Source organism: Heloderma suspectum, chromosome 2 (assembly GCF_057233095.1).
Source record: "Heloderma suspectum isolate Gila_16-S chromosome 2, 16-S_ref, whole genome shotgun sequence".
Taxonomy (NCBI): domain Eukaryota; kingdom Metazoa; phylum Chordata; class Lepidosauria; order Squamata; family Helodermatidae; genus Heloderma; species Heloderma suspectum.
In genome coordinates this window covers 364,435,094-364,446,337 of record NC_139459.1, presented here as the reverse complement: position 1 = coordinate 364,446,337, position 11,244 = coordinate 364,435,094, and positions in this window count along the sequence as shown.

The window sequence follows — 11,244 nt, the reverse complement described above, 5'->3', positions numbered from 1 at the left end:
TCTGCAAGGATAATGCCTTAATTTAAAAAAAAACATTTGGAGTGGCGGATAGGAGGGGGTAAAACCTAATCTCATTTGAAGGGATAGGACAAACCCCTGCTCAGTGCAGGAAGCCTGATTCCCAGGTGGTCGCCCATCCAACTACTGACCGGGGCCGACCCCACTTAGCTTCCAAAATCAGACAAGCATGCGCAGGAAAACAGTAGGAAAACAGAACAGCACTTGAGCATGAACCGAGCTCGTGCATTTGATGAAGCACTTTTTTTGTTGTTTATTCAGTCAGTCGCTTCCGACTCTTCGTGACTTAATGGACCAGCCCATGCCACAGCTTCCTGTCAGCTGTCGCCACCCCCAGCTCCCCCAAGGTCGAGTCCGTCACCTCCAGAATATCATCTATCCACCTTGCTCTTGGTCGGCCCCTCTTTTGCCTTCCACTGTCCTGAGCATCAGCATCTTCTCCAGGGTATCCTGTCTTCTCATTATGTGGCCAAAGTACTTCAGTTTTGCCTTTAATATCCTTCCCTCAAGTGAGCAGTCTGGCTTTATTTCCTGGAGCATGGACTAGTTTGATCTTCTTGCAATCCAAGGCACTCACAGAATTTTCCTCCAGCACCACAGTTTAAAAGCATCTATCTTCCTTCGCTCAGCCTTCCTTATGGTCCAGCTCTCGCAGCCATAGGTTACTACAGGGAATACCATTGCTTTCACTATGCAGACCTTTGTTGTCAGTGTGATGTCTCTGCTCTTAACTATTTTATCAAGATTTGTCATTGCAGTCCTCCCAAGAAGTAAACGCCTTCTGATTTCCTGACTGCAGTCAGCGTCTGCAGTAATCTTTGCGCCTAGAAAGACAAAGTCTGTCACTGCCTCCATGTTTTCTCCCTCTATTTGCCAGTTATCAATCAAGCTGGTTGCCATCATCTTGGTTTTTTTGAGGTTTAACTGCAACCTAGCTTTTGTACTTTCTTCTTTCACCTTCGTCATAAGGTTCCTCAGCTCCTCCTCGCTTTCAGCCATCAAAGTGGTATCATCTGCATATCGGAGATTGTTAATGTTTCTTCCAGCAATTTTAACTCCAGCCTTGACTTCACCAAGCCCAGCACATCGCATGATGTGTTCTGCGTACAGGTTGAATAGGTAGAGTGAGAGTATACAACCCTGCCGTACTCCTTTCCCAATCTTAAACCAGTCCGTTGTTCCATTGTCTGTCCTTACCGTTGCTACTTGGTCGTTATACAGATTCCTCAGGAAGCAGACAAGATGACTTGGTATCCCCATACCACCAAGAACTTGCCACAATTTGTTATGATCCACACAGTCAAAGGCTTTAGAATAGTCAATAAAAAAAAGATGTTTTTCTGAAACTCCCTGGCTTTCTCCATTATTGGATATTGGCAATTTGGTCTCCAGTTCCTCTGCCTTTTCGAAACCCAGCTTGTACATCTGGCAATTCTCCTTCCATGAATTGCTGGAGTCTACCTTGCAAGATCTTGAGCATTACCTTACTGACATGTGAAATAAGTGCCACTGTTCGATAGTTTGAACATTCTTTGGTGCTTCCCTTTTTTAGTATGGGCATATAAGTTGATCTTTTCCAATCTGTTGGCCATTCTTGTGTTTTCCAAATTTACTGGCAAATGGCATGCATCACCTTGACAGCATCATCTTGCAAGACTTTAAACAGTTCAGCTGGGATACTGTCATCTCCTGCTGCCTTGTTATTAGCAATGCTTCTTAAGGCCCATTCAACCTCACTCTTCAGGATGTCTGGCTCTAGCTCACTGACCACACCGTCAAATCTATCCCCGATATTATTATCCTTCCTATACAGATCTTCCATATATTCTTGCCACCTTTTCTTGATCTCTTCTGCTTCTGTTAGGTCCTTGCCATCTTTGTTTTTGATCATACCCATTTTTGCCTGGAATTTACCTCCGCTGTTTCTAATTTTCTGGAAGAGGTCTCTTGTCCTTCCTATTCTATTATCTTCTTCCGCTTCCTCGCATTGCTTGTTTAAAAATAATTTCTTATCTCTTCTGGCTAACCTTTTGGAATTTTGCATTTAATTGGGCATATCTCCCCCAATCACTGTTGCCTTTTGCTTTCCGTCTTTCTTGGGCTGCTTCCAGTGTCTCAGCAGACAGCCATCTTGCCTTCTTGGTTTTCCTTCTCTTTGGGACGTTTTTTGTTGCTGCCTCCTGAACAATGTTGCGAACTTCTGTCCATAGTTCTTCCGGGACCCTATCTACTAAATCTAGTCCCTTAAATCTATTCTTCAGCTCCACTGCATATTCATGAGGAATATTTGTGAGCTCATATCTAACTGATCTGTGGGTCTTCCCTATTCTCTTGAGTCTGATTCTAAATTGTGCAATAAGAAGTTCGTGATCTGAACTACAGTCAGCTCCAGGTCTTGTTTTTACCGACTGCATAGATGGCCGCCACCTTTGGCTACAAAGGATGTAGTCAATCTGATTTCGGTGTCGACCGCCTGGTGAAGTCCATGTACAAAGTCGTCTCTTAGCTTGTTGGAAGAGAGTGTTTGTTATGCACCGTGAGTTGTCTTGACAAAATTCTATCAGCCTATGTCCTGCTTCATTTTGTTCTCACAGACCATGCTTGCCTGTAATTCCAGGTGTCGTTTGACTACCCACCTTAGCATTCCAGTCTCCTGTAATGAAAATCACATCTTTTTTTGGCGTACTATCCAGCAGGTGCTGCAGATCCTCATAGAACTGATCTACTTCTGCTTCTTCAGCATCTGTGGTTGGGGCGTATATTTGGATCACTGTGATGTTAAATGCCTTACCCTGAATTCGAATTGAGATCATTCTGTCATTTTTTGGATTGTATCCAAGCACTGCTTTAGCCACTTTATTATTAATTATGAAGGCTACTCCATTTCTTCTGTGGTCCTCTGTCCACAGTAGTAGATCTGGTGGTCATTTGATGTGAAGTGGCCCATTCCAGTCCATTTCAGTTCGCTGACACCCAAAATGTCTATATTTAATCTTGACCTCTCCCCAATAACCACATCCAATTTGCCCTGGCTCATAGATCTTACATTCCAGGTTCCTATGGTGTGTTAATCTTTAGAACATCGGATTCGTCGTTCACCACCAGCACCATCGGCTGCTAGCCGTCCTTTCAGCTTTGAGCTAGCTGCGTCATCACATCTGGGGCTAGTTGAACTTATCCTGTTCCTCCCCAGTAGCATTTTGACCATCTTCCGACATGGGAGTCCCATCTTCCGATGGTATACCGACATATCTCTGGTTGTACTGATCCATTTAGTTTTCATGGCAAGAATACTGGGCTGGGTTGCCGTTTCCTTCCCCAGGGATCGTATTTAGTCTGACCTCTCTGCCATGACCTTCCCGTCTTGGGTGTCCCTTCACGGTTTAGCTCATGACGTCATTGAGGTGCTCAAGCTGTAGCACCACGACAAGGTAACAATCTCCTTTGCTGAAGGATGAAGCACTGCAATGGGGAAAATGGGTGAGTGTGAATAATCACGTTTTAATGCGAGAAGAGTTTAACCTGACGGGACACCGAATTCATTGCGATGGCAGGCACAATGTAGATTGGCCCTAAGAGACTCTGGCTTGGAGACGGACTATGTGGTGACATTGTTTCTGTTTTTCTTCTGTTTATTTCCCTACTTTTTCCACCCAGTTTGAACTTCCATCTGACTTTCAGATTTCACAGAACTGTTCCTCACGCTTGAGAATGAAGAAAAGAATGGAGGGAGGGGCAAGACAAGAAAAGATCTCCTACAAAACTTAGTGCTACAACACTGAGAAAGAGCAGCGGGCCTGAACATCACACTTCTGAGTACACATGTACAGGATTGTGCTCTTAGTGCCGCCTTCCCCAGCCTGGGGCCCTCCAAAAGTTTTGGACTTCAGCTCCCATCCACTCCAGCCAACGTGGGGAATGGGCAGGAATTCTGGGAGTTGTAATCTAAAACATCTGGAGAGCACCAGGTTGGGGAAGGCTGACTTAGTGTGGATTTATACTTTTCAGCAAACCACCTTGAAATCACTTTCCAGGAAGGGCGTTATGCAAATATTTTACAGATACATTTTTAATACTCTCATTGTCTTCCTTCCTCAAATAGGAGAACCTCTGTGCAGGCTTGTACTAGGAGCCCTGTTTGGAGTTGTATATAACCTCGTAAATGAATCAGTTAAATTACCAACACCCATTTGGGCCCTGAGTTCAATAGCCAAGATTCGATAGATAAGACAGTGTACATTTTATCCTCACAACAGTATTGTGAGTATGACTTGGGGTGGTTCTGAAATCATTCTCATTGGAGTCCAAAATTACCTGGCCCAGTTTCTGGAATGGAACAATCCCCTGTTGTTTTGTCTTCTAAATTTTGTTCAGAGTACCCTGCACACATAGTGTCCTGCAGCTGTCATTTCGTCTGGTTCATCCGTGTCCTCCTGTTAGAAAAAAAAGGAGACTCCATAACCATTGGCGTCTCAAGTTACGTAAGAGCCCGAGTGGCGGGAAAATATAGGCGGAGCAAAAAGGGAATCATACTGACGCACTCATGACTAACGGCTTGGTAAGCTGATAGTGACTGTTTATTGGATATTAACTTAGTGAGCCGATGTACTAACTGTTTCATTGGTTACTGGTAAGAACAATAGAAGCGATATGATATAAAGGGCTTTTGCACACGTGTCTCGGGGTCCAGACTGCTCTGCACCCGTTTTGCAAAACGTTCAATAAAATAGTGTTGGATCCACTGCTGCCTGCCTGGCATTCTTTTCTTCTAAACCGAAAGCAAGGACTTTTTATCTAACAATTTGGTGCCGTGACTCGGATCCTGCTTCGGGGCGCGTCCCCTTCGCGCTGAGCCGAGGGGCCGCGGAGGAGAAGTGGCCACAGGCGGTTGTTTTATACTGCCTTCTCCTCACGACGGTGGCGGCAGAAGCGCCTGGGGACCAACGCCAGAGGAAGAGGGAGACGTGATCACTCCTTTTAGGCACCGGCAGTGGATCAATAAGCAGCTGGACGCAGCTGCGGGCGGGACAGAAGAGGCTTTTGGGGTAAGTGAAACAGCTTACATTAGGGGATAAACGCGGGACGGTGGTGTGTTTGTGATTGTGTGAGACGCCTACGGGCGAAGCGAGTGAGGAGCCCCGATCTGCATTTCCTTACCCCGGAGACGGGCTAGGTCAGAGGAGGGCGAAGCGCAAGAATTGCTGACTGAAATTCCCACCGTCATGGGCGGGTCCCAATCTAAGTCTGCGAAGAAGTCCCATACGCCCTTGGAGTGTTGTTTGCGCAATTGGTCACATTTTAAGCAGGATTATGGAACTAAGATGACAAAGGATCGTCTTGTCTTTTTTTGCACCCGGGAATGGCCAATATTAGAACCCAAATGGCCACCCAAGGGGTCTTTTGACCCAACCTTGGTATCTGATGTGCGAACAATAGTAGCACAGAGGGGAAGTTGGGACCAGTTCCCTTATATTGATTCGTGGGCAACTTGTGTGCCCCTTGGCGGCAGGCCTGCTCCGTGGGTTGTTAAATGCATGTCCCCTGCCCTTCCCATGGTGGTCAAAAGGAAACCACCAAAAGAAGGACCACCCAGGGTCGTGGCCACGGCACCGGAGGACCTACTGCTTCCTCCTCCCTACGGGACAGCCGTCGCAGGGCGCTCGTTGCAACCACCACCCTCTCCTGAGGGGCCCGCCCAGCGGTTAGATGCCCCCGAGAAGGACCCCTCTCATGAAATAGTACCAGAGGACCCCACCCCTCTAGTTGAACGCCAGGACACTCTCCAAGATCGTCTATATTCCCTAGAGGAAAGATTGGAGGTCCTACAGAGAGAGGCAAAAGGGGGACCTAACTACAACCTGCGAAAGGACCCCCAACCACCGGTGAAGTTCACCTTCCCCATCAGAGAAGTCCCCGACCCTACCGCCCAACATCCTCAAGGGACGATGTTTGTTTATGTCCCATTCACAACATCTGATTTGTATAAATGGAAACAATTTAACCCCTCCTTTGAAGAGGATCCCGGGCCACTCCTGTCTCTGATGGAGAATGTGAGGCTTACTCACAACCCCACATGGGACGATACACAAATGCTATTGAACACCTGTTTTCTCAGCCAAAAGCCAACCATCCTTGCGGGGGCACGAGCCAAGTATAGGGAGGAAAATCCCCAGGCAACTGAGGAGGAGACGGTGGAGGTTCTGCCCACAGGGCGACCCAATTGGGGGGTGGCCACAGCGGCACATAGACGCTTACATGCTGACTATTTTCGACTCATTTTAGCAGGCATGAAGCAAGCCGCGAGAAGGGCCCCCAATTTGCAAAAAGTCCTGACTCTAAAGCAAGACAAAAACGAACCTCCTGCTGTGTTCCTCCAAAGGCTGAGGGAAGCCTTCGCTAAATATACTGACATTGACTTGAATGATCCAAATAATTTAAGGATCCTCACGACTCAGTTCGTGGGAAATAGCTGCCAGGACATCAGAAAGAAGTTGCAAAAAGTTGAAGGAGGGTTGGCAGCTGACCTAGGAGTTTTAGTTGAAGTAGCTCAAAAGGTTTATGAGAGGCGAGACGAAGAAGAAGGAAAAGAAAAAGACAAGAGGCAGGCCAAGCTCCTTGCTGCGGTTCTTAAACCTGACAAGGAAGGAGCTAGGAAGGGGAGGAAAGGGGGAAGGAAAGGATCTCCCCTGGGGAAAGATCAATGTGCCTTTTGTAAGAAAATGGGGCACTGGAAGCGTGACTGTGAGGCTTTGAAGCAGAAAGAGAGAGGGGAAAATACGGGAGAAGCGCAGAGAGTTCTGTATGAACAGGAAAGAGATTAGGACAGACTGGGGCCCGGCCCCCTCTTAGCCGTCTCTGAGGCAAGACGGGACCCCATGGTCAAAATAAAGGTTGGGGGCCGCTCCTACAAAGCCCTTGTGGACACAGGGGCCGCCCTGTCCGTCCTCCCCCTCAGTGAGCCCCCAACGGGAGGTGGGGGGTTCACCACCATAATGGGGGTCGAGGGAAGGGCAACCCAAGTGCCCCTCTCTCGTCCCCTGTTCACCAAGGTTGGGAAAACACACCTAGAACATGCATTTGTCTGTACCCCCTCCTGTCCGGTGGCATTGCTAGGGAGGGACTTATTGACTAAACTCCAAATTGAGATTGCTTTTACTCCTGACGGAAGGATGGAGATACAGCTCCCTAAACAGCAGAGTAGTAACTACCAAATGGCCCTTTTGAAGGTTGCAGAAGAATTCACCCCAGAGGCCACCGAGGACTGGAGCTTAATAGAAAACAGAGTCAACTCTCTAGCTTGGGCCGGGATTGGAGGGGCCTCTCGTGCCAAGTCGGCAGCAACATACAAAATTCCCCTCAAGGAGGGAGCAAGGCCTGTTCATGTGAAACAGTATCCCCTTTCCCGCCAAGGAAAGGAGGGCCTACAACCAGTAATAACAAAGCTCCGAGAAGAAGGCCGGCTCATTGAGATAATGTCCCCCTATAACACGCCCATCATCGCTGTGCCAAAAAGGGGAGGGGGGGCAAGGGCTTTCGTTTAGTGCAAGACCTCTGGCTCATTAATCAGCAGATCGAGGCCCCCCCATCCTGTGGTCCCCAACCCACACACCCTCCTTGTAGGAATTCCGGAAGAGCACGCCTGGTTCACTGTCATAGACCTAAAAGACGCCTTTTTCAGCATCCCCCTCCACCCTGATTCAAGGCCTTTGTTCGCCTTTGAATGGGAAAGCCCGGGGGGGGGGTCAAAAGTTCAATTAGCATGGACAGTCATCCCTCAGGGGCTGAATCTCTCACCGGTGGTCTTTGGCCAGCAGCTCCAAAAGGATCTCGAACCCTGGGTCCAGCAGCACTCAGAGGTGCATCTCCTCCAGTACTGTGACGACCTCCTGATTTCAGCCAAGGCCAAGAATGCGTGCCTGAGTGGGACGGTTTCCCTCCTCAACTATCTAGCGGGGGGGGGGGTATAAAGTGTCAAAAGAAAAAGTACAGTTGGCCCAACCAACTGTAAAATTCCTAGGCTACCACATAACTACAGGGACTCGGAGCCTAGGGCAAGAAAGAGTTGAAGTCATCCGTAACACTCCTGTCCCTAAGTCCCCCCGCGAATTGAGGGCCTACCTGGGGTTGACCGGATTCTGCCGACTATGGATAGCAAACTATGGGGAGACAGCGCGGCCGCTGTATGAGGCGCTGCAGAAAGATAGACTGGATAAATGGAAATGGACTAAGGAAATGAATAAGTCTTTTCTCAGTCTTAAAGCTGCTCTTGTGTCACCACCTGCTCTAGCCATACCAAATCCCAGCCGGCCATTTAGACTTTATGTGCATGAAAACAAGGGCATAGCTTCGGGAGTGCTTTGCCAGCGAAAAGGGCCCTCTTGGAGACCAGTGGGATATTACTCCAAGGTCCTAGATGTCGTAGCACGAGGATGGCCAAGTTGCCTGAGGGCAGTAGCGGCAACAGCTCTGATCTGTACCGAAGCCGAGAAAATGACAATGGGAGGACCCATTGAAGTTTGAGTGCCACATGGAGTGCCACAAATTTTGGGATCAGGAGGAGGAAGCAAATTTCTCAACCCAGCCCGGCATTCCCGATATGAAATAGGTTTACTAACAAACGAAAACCTCACTTTTAAGGCTTGCTCCAGCTTTAATATCGCCACACTACTGCCAACATTACTGGGCACAAACGGATCAGGACTCCCAGATCATGACTGCCTTGAAGTATTAGACCTAGACACCAAAGGCCGACCGGACCTTGAGGATGAACCAATAGAGGGAGCCAGAGATCTGTTTGTAGATGGATCTAGCTATATGCTGGATGGAAGGCACTACACAGGCGCGGCTGTCGTTACTCTAGAGGAGAGTGTGCGTGAGGAAAGGCTGCCTCCTCATTTCTCCGCCCAATCCGCTGAACTGGTAGCCCTGACAAGAGCCCTGCAAGCCAGCAAGGGAAAGCGAGTAAATATTTATACCGATAGCAAAAATGCCTTTGCCGTTGTGCATGCTCATGGGCAACTGTGGAAAGAGAGGGGATTCCTTACAGCAAACGGATCTCCAGTGGCTAATGGCGGCCTAATAGTGGATCTTCTGGATGCCCTCCAGCTACCCTCACAAGTAGCTGTTGTCCACGTCCGAGCCCATGGGAAAGAAAAAGAGGAAAAATGGAGACAGGGAAACCAGAAGGCAGATGAGGCCGCAAAAAGAGCAGCCAGAGAGGGAATCCAAGGAACATTCCTCATTCTACCCAAAAGAAAAGAGCGCCCCACATACTCCCCTGCTGAGTTACGGATGGCACAAGAACACGGAATAAGTCCCTGCGATGACGGATGGATCCAGATGACAGATGGAAGACTGCTTCTTCCACAGACCCTGCAGAGGGTTGTTCTAGAGCAAGTTCACCATTCTCTTGGACACCCTGGAGCATCAGCCATGATCGACTATTGCAAGAGGCTGTTTGTCTCCCCTGGCTTAACTGTATGCGCCCACCGACTAGCCGCAACCTGTGAAGTCTGCCAGAAAACCAACCCTCCCAGGGCACCCCCTCCTCCAAAAGGAGGGCGACCATGGGCCTACTATCCTTTCCAGAGGGCGCAGATTGATTTTGCTGAGATGCCACCATGTAGGGGTTACAGGTATTTGCTTGTAATAGTATGTCAAATGACAGGGTGGGTAGAGGCGTTTCCATGTAGGAACTGCCAAGCTAAAACTGTTGTTGCTAAATTGTTACAGGAGGTGGTGCCCCGGTTCTCCCTGCCCGAAGTTATAGAGTCCGATCAGGGCTCACATTTCACCTCAGTTATTACACGGGGGCTGGCACAAGCTCTGGGAGTAGAGTGGCATTTACATTGCCCCTGGAGGCCCCAGGCAAGTGGACAGGTTGAAAGAATCAATCGGAGCCTCAAGGAGACTTTAACCAAACTCCAACGAGGGGTGAAGCTCACTTGGGTTGAGGCTCTGCCAATAGCTTTAACGAAGCTTCGAAGGATGCCAAGAAAGGACATAAAATTGTCCCCCTTTGAACTGATGTTTGGGTTCCCGCCTCGGGTACACTGCGGAAGGAGGGAGGAAGTCAAGTGGGAGGTGGGTGATCAGATGCTAAGGGATCAGTTGACTTCTCTACAGTCTGTTCTTTCACAGCTACGAGCTTATTCCGTTCCGTTTCAGAGACTGCCGTTAGATGCACCTATCCATCTCTTCCAGACGGGAGACGAGGTGTTGCTGAAAAAGTGGAATAAAGAAGCTTTAAAGGAAGGGTGGGAGGGGCCTTATTTGGTGGGACCAACCAGCCACTCGTGTGTAAAGCTTGTGGGTTCTAGTAAATGGACACATTGCAGCCGGATAAAGCCATTTAAGCGACCCTCGCTTCCTTCTGTCACTTGGAAAGAACAGGAGGACACAGGCAACGGTCCTTTGCTCCCTGGCACCCCTCTGGAAGCTGCCAAGGACACAGGCGAAGAAGCCATCCAGGAGCCACAATCGCCTGTAATATACAAGTCACAACATCTGGGAAAAGCTCGGGTTCGAATTACAAAAAACTTGTAATATGAAGCAAGTATTGTGGGTGGTGTTGGTAATGTTGGTTAAAGAAATATTAACGTGGATGGTGATACCTCAAGGACTTGGGCTTGACAGCTTTAAGATAAAACCCCGAAATGTCACACCAACACCCCTCAGACCACTTCTGGTACAGATCCCTGAGAAAGAGAGGCGTCCCTGGAGAACCAGGTTAGGGATCCCAATAACAGAGGAAACTGATAATGTGTGGTTAGAGTGGATAAAGTATACAGCCAAGTCTTTAAATAAGTCTGACTGTTTTGTTTGTGCCACAGGGAGATCTGTAGCAAAGGTGCTGCCCTTTCCACTGGGATGGGACACTCCTTCCCTCCTCACCTGCGTGATCCGTTTGTTCCAACACCCTGATGCATGGGGAGAGGAGGAATGCCAAACCCTCAAATCAAAGGATCGTGTCAGACCTTCCACAGTCTTCCTGCAAAGAAGAAACCATACCGGATGCATACACCGAAACCTTGCAGACACAGAGGGGCGTATAGGGAACCTGACGAGTAAAGTGAGATGTCTTAATTCCACCCGCTTTAGGAATAATTCCCTTTCAATCCCACGAGCTGATCTCTGGTGGTATTGTGGTGGCCTAGAGTTGTATGAGGTATTGCCCTCCAATTGGTCCGGAGCTTGTGGGTTAGTTCAGTTGGCAGTCCCCTTTTC